Source organism: Ambystoma mexicanum, chromosome 9 (assembly GCF_040938575.1).
Source record: "Ambystoma mexicanum isolate Mex_15411 chromosome 9, UKY_AmexF1_1, whole genome shotgun sequence".
Classification (NCBI taxonomy): domain Eukaryota; kingdom Metazoa; phylum Chordata; class Amphibia; order Caudata; family Ambystomatidae; genus Ambystoma; species Ambystoma mexicanum.
In genome coordinates, this window is record NC_090931.1 from 343,154,716 (window position 1) to 343,168,036 (window position 13,321).

Genomic DNA, 13,321 nt, shown 5'->3' on the forward strand with positions numbered 1-13,321 from the left:
CCCTGACACCATGGCCACCCTCCACCAGGCCCCCACTTATGTCCCCCTGCACCCCCACCCCCCAGCATCCAGGGTCACCCTCCACCAGGCCCCCACTCATGTCTCCCACCACCCCCACCCCCCAGCCACCAGGGGCAGCCTCCACCAGGCCCCCACTCATGTCTCCCACCACCCCCACCCCCCAGCAGTGCAGGGGCAGCCTCCACCAGGCCCCCACTCATGTCTACCACCTCCCCCACCCCCCAGCCACCAGGGGCAGCCTCCACCAGGCCCCCACTCATGTCCCCCTGCACCCCCACCCCCCAGCATCCAGGGTCACCCTCCACCAGGCCCCCACTCATGTCTCCCACCACCCCCACCCCCCAGCAGTGCAGTGGCAGCCTCCACCAGGCCCCCACTCATGTCTACCACCACCCCCAGCCACCAGGGGCAGCCTCCACCAGGCCCCCACTCATGTCCCCCTGCACCCCCACCCCCCAGCATCCAGGGTCACCCTCCACCAGGCCCCCACTCATGTCCCCCTGCACCCCCACCCCCAGCATCCAGGGTCACCCTCCACCAGGCCCCCACTCATGTCTCCCACCACCCCCACCCCCCAGCCACCAGGGGCAGCCTCCACCAGGCCCCCACTCATGTCTACCACCACCCCCACCCCCCAGCATCCAGGGTCACCCTCCACCAGGCCCCCACTCATGTCTCCCACCACCCCCACCCCCCAGCAGTGCAGGGGCAGCCTCCACCAGGCCCCCACTCATGTCTCCCACCACCCCCACCCCCCTGCCACCATGGGCAGCCTCCACCAGGCCCCCACTCATGTCCCCCTGCACCCCCACCCCCCAGCATCCAGGGTCACCCTCCACCAGGCCCCCACTCATGTCTCCCACCACCCCCACCCCCCAGCCACCAGGGGCAGCCTCCACCAGGCCCCCACTCATGTCTCCCACCACCCCCACCCCCCAGCAGTGCAGGGGCAGCCTCCACCAGGCCCCCACTCATGACTACCACCACCCCCACCCCCCAGCCACCAGGGGCAGCCTCCACCAGGCCCCCACTCATGTCCCCCTGCACCCCCACCCCCCAGCATCCAGGGTCACCCTCCACCAGGCCCCCACTCATGTCTCCCACCACCCCCACCCCCCAGCCACCAGGGGCAGCCTCCACCAGGCCCCCACTCATGTCTCCCACCACCCCCACCCCCCAGCAGTGGAAGGGCAGCCTCCACCAGGCCCCCACTCATGTCTCCCACCACCCCCACCCCCCAGCAGTGCAGGGGCAGCCTCCACCAGGCCCCCACTCATGTCTACCACCACCCCCACCCCCCTGCCACCATGGGCAGCCTCCACCAGGCCCCCACTCATGTGTCCCACCACCCCCACCCCCCAGCAGTGCAGGGGCAGCCTCCACTAGGCCCCCACTCATGTCTACAACCACCCCCACCCCCCAGCCACCAGGGGCAGCCTCCACCAGGCCCCCACTCATGTCCCCCTGCACCCCCACACCCCAGCATCCAGGGTCACCCTCCACCAGGCCCCCACTCATGTCTCCCACCACCCCCACCCCCCAGCAGTGCAGGGGCAGCCTCCACCAGGCCCCCACTCATGTCTACCACCACCCCCACCCCCAGCCACCAGGGGCAGCCTCCACCAGGCCCCCACTCATGTCTCCCACCACCCCCACCCCTCAGCAGTGCAGGGGCAGCCTCCACCAGGCCCCCACTCATGTCTACCACCACCCCCACCCCCCTGCCACCATGGGCAGCCTCCACCAGGCCCCCACTCATGTCTACCACCACCCCCACCCCCCAGCAGTGCAGGGGCAGCCTCCACCAGGCCCCCACTCATGTCTACCACCACCCCCACCCCCCAGCCACCAGGGGCAGCCTCCACCAGGCCCCCACTCATGTCCCCCTGTACCCCCACCCCCCAGCATCCAGGGTCACCCTCCACCAGGCCCCCATTCATGTCTCCCACCACCCCCACCCCCCAGCAGTGCAGGGGCAGCCTCCACCAGGCCCCCACTCATGTCTACCACCACCCCCACCCCCCTGCCACCATGGGCAGCTCCACCAGGCCCCCACTCATGTCTCCCACCACCCCCACACCCCCAGCAGTGCAGGGGCAGCCTCCACCAGGCCCCCACTCATGTCTCCCACCACCCCCACCCCCCTGCCACCATGGGCAGCCTCCACCAGGCCCCCACTCATGTCTACCACCACCCCCACCCCCCAGCATCCAGGGTCACCCTCCACCAGGCCCCCACTCATGTCTACCACCACCCCCACCCCCCAGCATCCAGGGTCACCCTCCACCAGGCCCCCACTCATGTCTCCCACCACCCCCACCCCCCTGCCACCATGGGCAGCCCCCACCAGGTCCTCACAATCCCCAATCATGTGCGTAATGGACAGCCTCCACAGCCAAAAAGCCCTACCAAGTAACCCATTCACCCACATGGAAATGGAAATCACATGTTACACCCCCAATGTTCATGAAGCTAATGAACCCATGTCCGTCACACACAATGGTTGCAATTGAATGGGAAAACACACAACATGACATGCATGAAACCAATGAGATGATACCACACAGTGAAGTATGGAAACAAAATTGTATTGAAAAAAATAAAGAATGCTAAAGAAAGAAAACAAACTACAATGTGAATGAGAAAAAAAAAAGCTGCATGTCCGTATAAAAACACAAAACTGCAAATCAGAATTCAAAAAATATTTGGGCAAAGTCAAAAGTAAAAAAATCTCCATGCAATAAAGAACTATGTAAAAAACTACCAAGGGTCCATGAGCCCAACTGAACAAAGGAAACCTACTAAAAAACCTACCTAAAAATCAACTATATACAAAAAGTGGAGCAGTGTCCGTCGACTCCAAATCATAATAAGAAAGAAAGGAAACCTAAAACTAAAGAACTTTATACAAAGGCGGCGGGCAAGTCCGGCGGCTCACTCCGTGGTGTCCCGGGCCAGGGCATCATCGAACTCCTGTTGGATGTCCCGGAGGCGGTCCAGTTCCATGGCCCCGAGGGTCCGCAGGGACGACGCCGTGTCCTCCTCCAACCCCCTGCGGATTGCCTCGAGGCACTCGGCCCGCCTCAGGGCCCTCCGCATGGAGTTCTCTGCCCTGACCATTGTGAGCCGCGCCTCTTCCGCCCGCTGCCGCTCCGCACCTATGGCCTGGCCCAACCGCTGCCACACGGAAGACACTCTCTGTCCTGGGTCCCCCTGCCCTCCGGCCGATGCCTGCCCCTCCGATGTCGAAAGCCCCGAGCCTTCATGTCTCCCACCATGTTGCTGCTGCTGCTGCTCTGCCTCTGCCCGTGCACTGCCTCCTGCTGCCTGCACATCCTCCGCCGGCTGGGGTGCAGTTGTTGATGTGGCCACCCCTGCTGGACCTCCAACTCCCGACTGTGGCAGGGATGCCTCCTCCACCAGCCTGGCCGCACCGTCAGAGGCAGCTCCACAGGGCACCCAGGTGACTGATGGGTGGGAAGATGGCACAGAGGACGACTGGCGCGTAGGGGGTCGAGTTGAGGAGGGGGTCGGAGCAAGCCCCATCAGACGGAGGAATCCCGCCTGGGTGACCTGTCCCAGCAGGCTGACATGGTCAACGAGCCATTCGAGATGACGTGCAGTCTCTCCATGAAAAGACTGCAGGTCACCTCGCATGGCCCATTGACGCAACGCCACACCAGCCAGGACAGGCTCAACCCGGACCTGGATGGCCACGTCCGCAGGCAGAGGAAGGCCAGTTGACGTCAGCTCATCCACTGCCTGAAAACGGGTCTGGACGTAGGCATCCCTGCTGGTGCAAGATGATGCAGGGACAGGATCGGGGACAGGATTGCACACAGGCACCTCCGTGGCCGCCTGTGCTGCCTCCTGTCCCTGGTCCTGCACTGCACCACTAGCACCAGTGGGATCCCCACCTCCAGACCCCGTCTCTGGTGCTTGCACGGCCCCCTCCTCCACCAAACCCCCCACCAACCTGGATGACTCCGTGCCATCTTCCCCTGTTGGGCCCTGTGGGGTCCCAGCTGCCCCTTCTGCTGCCGAGGAGTCCAACTGCAACCTCCGCCTCTTGCACCTCCTCCCGGCAGCTGCGGCCTGGGACGCGGCACCGGACTCCTCACTCCCCGACGAGATGACAACACGGGAGGGGAGCCGGGCCTTGCGTCTCCGGCTGGAGGTCGTATCCCCGCCGCTGTGCTCCACAGCACCTTCTCCGCCCTCTTCATCAGTTGACGCTGCAGACAGGGAGAAACAAAACACAGGCATCAGGGCACTGTAAAATGGACACATACACGCATGACAGTTGCACATGAGTGGCATTGGCAAACCTCAGACATGTCATCACAATCCCCAACACACATGTCATTGCAACTCGCACACATGAGCCATACCACAGCCATATCGCAACTGCCACCACCATCCCTTCACATACAACAGCATCAGCAGCCAAAGGGGAGCCAGACATCACATGCAACACAGGAAGTGCACCACACATGTACACACACCAACACACTTGCATGCATGTCTACACCTCTGCCAAGTGTCGCACTGTTCAGACGGGCATCCATGTCACATCTGCCAATCAGGCTTCCACATACCGCTGTCACATGCATCCATGTTGCATCACTGTTGCACCCTTGACAAATACACACACATGCACATGTACACAGTGCTCATACATGCAGCCGAAAACAACATACATGCCTGACATCACGGACATGTCTACTTACATACACATTCATCCAAACATGTGTGCATGCACAACTGCATTTTCCATGCAAGCCCACACACACAAGCACCATCCATGTCTCACACATTACAGCCCTCGCATGTGTCAGACCCACGGCCCTGTACACCCCCACCCATACTCGACCCCATACAAACAGATGTGCAACCGGCACAATACCGAATAATCACCACACGCACTGCTCACAATCAGGATGCATGTACACTCACCGCTCGACTCCAGGCGGGTCTGCTTCTCTAGGACCTGGACGTGGAGCGCTGGGGATATGTGTTCCAGGACCCCCATCTGTTCTTCCGACAAGTGGCTCCGGCGCCCCTTGGCATCCACTGCCTTCAAGAGGCGCCGGGCCTTGTTCAGGGTCCTGGACCTGAAGTCCTCCCAGCGCTTCCTGACATGTTGTAAGTCCCGGACTGCCACCCCCTCCGCGTTGATGGCAGTCACGATGTCAGTCCAGATCCGAGTCCGTCCTTCCTTGTCGGCGCGGGAACTTCCGAAGAGGGCATCATACTGCCCCAGGACTTGCTCCACCAGGACACAAACTTCGGTGGCACTGAAGCTGGTGCCCCTCTGCCTCTCTGGCCGGGGGTTGTCAGTGGTCACAGATGGTGTTTGCCCCGACATGACAACCCCAGAAGCAGGAGTGGGTGGGCAACTGGGTCCTGGGGCTGGGCTGTGGAGCGATGGAATTCCAGTCGGGAGTCTTTGGTTCCAGCAGGGGTGGTCACAGCAACAGCACCCCTGGCTGATGTGCAGGCAGCAAATGGCAGTGCACGTGGGCAGCAGGCAGTCAGGCAGCAGCAGATGGCAGGTGGGAGCGTGCTCGGGGCTCTGGGGGGCAGTAGTTCGGCCTTCTGGGCAGGAGCGTGGTCTTCCGTGTGCTTACGCGTGGCCAGCTTGGTACGGAGTGATTTGGAACGTGAAAATCCTGCACGTCAGCGTGAAAACCGAGGAAAGGCCCTTAGCGCGTAAGCGTGTCAGCATGCATATGCGAATCTATTGGACCAAAGGCCCTCAGCGCGTAAGCGCGTCTGTGACGTGACCCGCACGGGTGTTTCCCACACAGCACGTGATGACAGAGCACACGTGGAAAGACTGCACGTCAGAGTGTCATCGCGTGTAATTGGACAGCACGTCAGAGTCTCATCGCGTGTAATCGTACAGCACGCCAGAGTCTCATCGCGTGTAATTGGACAGCACGGCAGAGTCTCATCGCGTGTAATTGGACAGCACGTCAGGGTGTCATCGCGTGTAATTGGACAAAAGTGCGCGTACACGCGATTGGCCTATGTACGTGTATATCAGGTGTGCGCGGACACTTACACACGCAAGTACGTCAGCGCACCTGTATCCCGGTGTGCGCGGGAATTTCCACACGCTATTGGACTGGGTACTGGATTTCAGGGGTGCGCGGGTCACACTCTCGCCTACAACACGCGCAACGCATTAATTTGCGCGCTAACAAAATAACAAGCTCAGACCCAGGATGAACATACCGTTCCTAGCAGCAGTGGGCGTGGCCTACCAAAGGAGGAGGAGGAGGATAGTCAGGGCCAGAATATTCACACCCAGAACCAGCCTTTTCGGGATGCCTGATGACCAGGTGCATGGGAGGTACAGGTTTCCACCACACATCATACTGGACCTGGTGAGTGAGTGGGAGGATGACCTCACATCACCCACCCTGTGCTCCCAAGCACTCAGCCCCCTGGAGAAGGTCCTCAATGTACTGCACTTCTTAGCCACTGGATCATTTCAGCGGACAAGTGCCATTGTGGGTGGTGTATCACAGGCCACCCAGTCACGCTGCCTACACCAGGTCTTGAACATCATCACTGCACGCCCATCAGTCCGCAGGCACATATACCTGCCCAGAACCCCTGCAGAAAGGCATGCTGCCGGCCTGGATTTTTACGCTGTGGCACGATTACCCAATGTGCTAGGTGCCATCGACTGCACCCATGTGGCTCTACGTCCCCCCAGGGCATCTGAGCACATCTATAGGAACCGCAAGCACTGGCATTCCATCAACGTGCAGGTAGTATGTAATGCCAAGGGAATCATCACCTCAGTATATGCCAACTATCCCGGGTCAACCCACGACAGCTTCATTTACCGAATGTCCACCCTAAGCCGGGACTTAGAAGCTGGGCGGCATGGCGATACATGGCTGCTTGGTGAGTATGAATGCCACTGCACATGCATGCATGTCAGATACTGAGCAAGGTCACAACCCCACCAATGATACCAATCACCACCTCCACAAGGGACAGTGCCTACCCTCTCAGCCCCCACATGATGACGCCAATTCGGAACCCCACCACGCCACCCCAGGTAAGATATAACGCAGCCCACATTACAACCCGGGGCATAGTGGAGCGCACATTCGGAGTGCTGAAGTCACGCTTTCGCTCCCTTGACCGTTCTGGCGGGCAGCTGTTGTCCGCTCCCCCAGTAGTGTGCAGGATCATAGTGGCAGCATGTGTCCTGCACAACGTTGCAACACGCCGGGGCCTGGCCGTGGACATGGTGGTGCCCCCCCATCCCCAACCACATGCACAGCCGCTGCGCATGGGAGGGGAAAGGGCACGGGGGGAGGCAGCCCGTACACAGCTAGTGGCTAATTACTTCACATAGAAATCACACCCCTGTGGAGTGCACACTGCCCTGGCACATTCCATCTGACAATCAATGATGACTCAACCTGACACTGATCCTGAATGTCTGGAGAAAGAACCGTGAAAACCATATCAGCCTGAGATTGTACACCTGGAAGTGTCACAATGTGTGCATCCCTACCCACACAGACACCACCAATGCAGTTTTGTGAAGTTACACATTCAAGCAGCTAAAATGAATACCCACTTGCAAAATGCAACAAGAGGACAGTGCCATGTCAGCCAACCCAACCCCAGCAACGCCACACGACACACCGTGCCATGTCATGCTATTTGCAGGTAAACAAAGTAATCCCCACAACATGACACTAGTGTCACAATGTACAGTGTCCCTATTAGAAACTTGCAACACCTGAAATGCTCACAGTAATGCCGGACCAACAACAAACTTGAGAACGTACTACCATTAACATGACATCACTAATGTTAAATATTAGTAGTCTCACCACCTGGAAATGCCTGCACTCCCACCACTACCAACTGTGCAGTGTTGGCGCCATGTAGAGTTGTAGGTGCACTGCTGCCAACATGGACCACATCTCCAGACTAGAGGTCCTTGTGTAGACATGAGGAAGGGACCTGCAAATTGGGAGGTAGACACAGAAGATGAGTTACACATCAATGCAACATGCAGTGTACAACACAACAGCAATATGAACTAGGAATGTATACACAGTATTGACTACAGACTGCCCACACAGCTCATGGGAGTCCAACGTCACTGTGTAATTCACTGTCACTTGGGCACACCCTTTGCAAGCCCATGGAAACGGGAAGCAGGAGGGGTGTGTGTGACTCAAACCCAAGCATCTGAACCAAATACATTACAAGCCTGCATGTGCCCAGCCACAATGCAGCGTATGCCCACAGGAACCACGGAAGCCAACAAATCGTCCCAAAAAAATTGGGAATAAAATAAATAAAAATAAAAATAAAAATAAAAAAAAATAAAAAATGGCCATTGAAGGGCCCGGGGGGGTTGGGGAGGCCACCCAGGAGGTCCGAGGACAGGATGCACACCAGAACCCACCTGCGTGGATCCTGGGAAAATAAAACACCTCCATGGGCTCATGGCCCACACGGCTACCCTATTGTGGGAGTATCACTGCTGTTGCTATTATCACCCTGTGCAGCTGCATCCGGAGGTGGTTGCACTATGGGAGGAAGCCCACGCAAGGCCCTAGTCTGCTCCTCCATGGCTGAAAGCATGCGGGTGTGGTAGGTCTGGTTCTGGAGGATGAGTGTGCGGAGGTCCCCATGCAACAACTCACGGGATGCCCGGACCTCCGCCCTTGTTGCCTGCATCTCAGCTGAGAGCGTACGGGTGAGACGCTCCAGCTGCTGTTCTGTCCTTTGGTGTGTTGAAGCCTCAAGCTCAACAAGAGTCGTCCTGAGGTGAAGGAGCTCCTGCCTCAGGGCTTCCCTGTGGCCCTGGGACTCAATGGAGATGGCCTCCTGCAGAGTCGCCAGTGCCGCCCGCCTGTCCCTGTTGGACCCCAACATGTCCTCCCTGTGTGACTGGCAGATGGAGTCGGTTGCCTGCTCTAGTCGCTCCATCAGCCTTTCAGGGGGGACAATGGAAGTGGCCACCCTATCCATGGCCTGAGCCATCATCTCGGATGATGCTGCCTGTTGGGTTGCCATACCGTAAATGGATTGCTCCCATGTGGTATTGCCAGGTGGCGTACGGCCACCACGTCGGCAGGCACCACACCTGTCTGGGGCAAGGCGAACTGCGCCTTGCTGTGCCGGCACTGCCTGAGGCTGCAGGACTGCATTCCCCCTCTGATCTGCTGGCCCAGGAACAGGATCAGATGTTGCGGAGTGCGACCCTGCATCCGTAACCACCAAAGGCGTAGCTGCCAACACTGACATCCCCATTGAGGGTTCTGACCCTGGTGCAGGTGGGTGAGACAGAACAGAATCCCTCCCTGGAACACTCACCTGCGACGGCACGTAGGTCTCATCCGAATCAACACCTGAGTACAGCCCGGGGGAGGTGCAGCCAGAGACACCCCTTGAGAGCAGGACCTGCAGCACTTGTGGGATCTCACCCACCACCACACCACGTCCCTCACTGGTGGTTGGTCGGCCCTCGGACCCCTCCTGGGTCTGCACCATCTCCACAACCCCAGCAGTATCAGGTGCGTCTTCCCCTGCAAAGACATAAAAACAAAGAAATGGAAACAGGCATTAGCACCATGGCACACAATGAGGGCTCAGAAGAAAGAGAACAAGTACTTGTTTGACACATGTCCCACATGACTAAAACCCTCCCATGCATGCACCCTCACTGCGTATGAAGGGCAGGCAAATGGCACACACTGATGACACCAAGATGGAAGATGAACACATTTTCTGCATGCTGCCTGGCAGTGGCATCACACATTGGCCTGTGATTGGCAGGTGAAACACACATGCCATCACACAGATGGCATGTACCATTGCTATTGAGTGAAGATGGAGAGGAGGGCAGCACCTATTCATTCAGTCCAGTTCCCGCATGTAATAGCTTTTCTAATTCAAACAGGTCAGATTCTTCACCTGGAGCTGCCAGTCCGAAATGGTGCAATTGCACAGGGACATGTTTGAACAAACGATATCCAGGTAACAAAGTCACTCCACTTTACCATAGCCATGTCAGACATGTGACTAGAGGACTGCGACATGCCTAGTAAAAGTGGTGGAATGCAAACAATCTGGCTAAATGAACAGTGAAAAATTAAGCAACAATGTTGTGGCAAGGTGACACTTCAAGGGCAACTGGCGTGCAGTTGGGCTAGCTGTCTACTGTTGGCAGAAGGGATACTGCTATGGCCAAATGCAGCTGCGCAGGATGTATTGCATGAAGCACATGGCTGACCCATATGACTCAGGCGCACACACTCTCACCTGGCACACAAACAGAAGCCCTCACACACACCATGCACATGGATGACACACACATGCATGTGCACTCACCGGACAATGCCTCGTAATCAGCCAAATCTCCCACGCCTTGGATCTGTTCCTCCGTGACGTAGGTCCCAGCGACTGACTCATGTGGAGTGAGTTCCATGTCTACTACTGGAGACCCACCTCCAGTCACTAGAGTTGCGGCATGACTTGAGGCCAGCTTACTCTTTGCCCTGCGCTTTAGGTCATTCCAGCGCTTATAGCAATCATTGGCTGTGCGCCTCACGATTCCAAGGGCACTTACGATGTCCGCAACGGTCTGCCAGTGTGCCTGGCGTTGTGCAGGTGTGGTCTTGGATCCTGCAACAATGACCATCTCGTTGTCATGTGCGGACACATACTCGACAAGTGCATTCAGTTCGTCATCCGTGAAGCTGGGCTTCCTCGATGGGCCGGACTGTGTAGCCGTGCCTGGGGCATCAGCCTGTGCCGGACGAGCACTCTTCCTCTTCCGCTTGGAAGGTGGTGGTGATCCTGAGTGTCCTGCGCCGCTCTGGACACTAGGGGCAGGAGCCCTGGTGGACTCTGTATCAGGAGTGTGGGATTGCACACTCAGCATGGGAGTTGGTGCAGGCATTGGCTCTAGTGTGATGGTGTCAGGGGGAATGTCAGCAGCATGGACTAGGACCGACACTGTCCGGGCTGGGTGTGTGAGGGCTGGGGTGGATGGAGCCGCAGCTGCCCCTGCAGCCTCTCCGCCCTGCCTACTTGGTGCAGCAGATGACCTTGCTGCCCCAGATGCACGTGGCATGGTGACATCAACGTGCACCAGCGCACGTGTCATAGGCCTGCTGACCTGGAAGTCAGCCATGGAGTCAGCCAGGTCTGGTGCCACAATGGGCTGGTCCAACAAGGGCTGAGCATGGATGGTGTCAGCCACATCAGCCTCAACGGGAGGGGGGGGATTATGGGTGCCCTTGACTGGTCCTCCACACATGGGGGGACAGGCTCACCCTGCAAGTAACGACCACGTCCCCTACCGGATCCACCACGGCCACCACTTGTGGCTCTTCCACCTTTGCCACCCTTACGGAATCCTCGCCTCCCAGCCATGGCACTGATGTTAATGTGCGTATGGGAGTGGCTGTAAAATATTGTCCTGGGCAATTGGGGGTCAAAGGGGTTGGGTACCAGATGGTAATTGTACCCTAGTGCTCTTGCAAGGCTGATTGTAACCCCTGGGGAAAGATGACGGGTCACGCTACGCACAGGAGCCCCAAAAAAGGGAGATGACGTGCACGCAACCCCTCCTAGACCACGTGTGCAGAAAGAAAAACCTGCACTACGCTGTGGCACCCAGTAACACAAGAATGAACGTATGCGTGTCACACGCAGCCTAGAATGACCTCTGAAGGGGTAGGCTACACACGGGGCAAGCACAGATGTTAGATACGTGCGTGACTCACCGTCTGCCAGGTAAAAGAGCATGAAAAAGGAGCGCGTTTGGTTGGCAAAACCCCCGCCAAAAGAAGATTTGTACGCTGTCTGAGGAGACAGGACAACAGTAGAAGGGAACACTGTTTGAGGGAACAGGCCCAGGTAAACCAGTAAAAGAGAAAAAAGAGAAAAAGCTGTCAGAGGTAACAGGGAATACGAACTTGAAACGCCGTGAAGTAAATCGCGTGTGAAACGACAAGAAGTACAGAATTCACCCACTCGCTCTCCACGAAAAGCACATACAAGGAAATGGTGTTCTACGCGTACCTTTTATACAGGCCCACACGTCCAGCGTCACTTACGCGGCATGTACGCGCTAGGGCCATTTCCACCAATTACACGCTTTGTCACTCATGCGTGTAGGGCCATTTCCACCAATTACACGCTTTGTCACTTCTGCGTGTAGGGCCATTTCCACCAATCACACGCGATGACACTCTGATGTGCAGTCTTTCCACGTGTGCTCTGTCATCACGTGCTGTGTGGGAAACACCCATGCGGGTCACGTCACAGACGCGCTTACGCGCTGAGGGCCTTTGGTCCAATAGATTCGCGTATGCGTGCTGACGCGCTTACACGCTAAGGGCCTTTCCTCGGTTTTCACGCTGACATGCAGGATTTTCACGTGCCAAATCACTCCGTACCAAGCTGGCCACGCGTAAGCACACGGAAGACCACGCTCCTGCCCAGAAGGCCGAACTACTGCCCCCCAGAGCCCCGAGCACGCTCCCACCTGCCATCTGCTGCTGCCTGACTGCCTGCTGCCCACGTGCACTGCCATTTGCTGCCTGCACATCAGCCAGGGGTGCTGTTGCTGTGACCACCCCTGCTGGAACCGAAGACTCCCGACTGGAATTCCATCGCTCCACAGCCCAGCCCCAGGACCCAGTTGTCCACCCACTCCTGCCTCTGGGGTTGTCATGTCGGGGCAAACACCATCTGTGACCACTGACAACCCCCGGCCAGAGAGGCAGAGGGGCACCAGCTTCAGTGCCAACGAAGTTGGTGACCTGGTGGAGCAAGTCCTGGGGCAGTATGATGCCCTCTTCGGAAGTTCCCGCGCCGACAAGGAAGGACGGACTCGGATCTGGACTGACATCGTGACTGCCATCAACGCGGAGGGGGTGGCAGTCCGGGACTTACAACATGTCAGGAAGCGCTGGGAGGACTTCAGGTCCAGGACCCTGAACAAGGCCCGGCGCCTCTTGAAGGCAGCGGATGCCAAGGGGCGCCGGGGCCACTTGTCGGAAGAACAGATGGGGGTCCTGGAACGCATATCCCCAGCGCTCCACGTCCAGGTCCTAGAGAAGCAGACCCGTCTGGAGTCGAGCGGTGAGTGTACATGCATCCTGATTGTGAGCAGTGCGTGTGGTGATTATTCGGCATTGTTCCGGTTGCACATCTGTTTGTATGGGGTCGAGTATGGGTGGGGGTGTACAGGGCCGTGGGGCTGACACATGCGAGGGCTGTAATGTGTGAGACATGG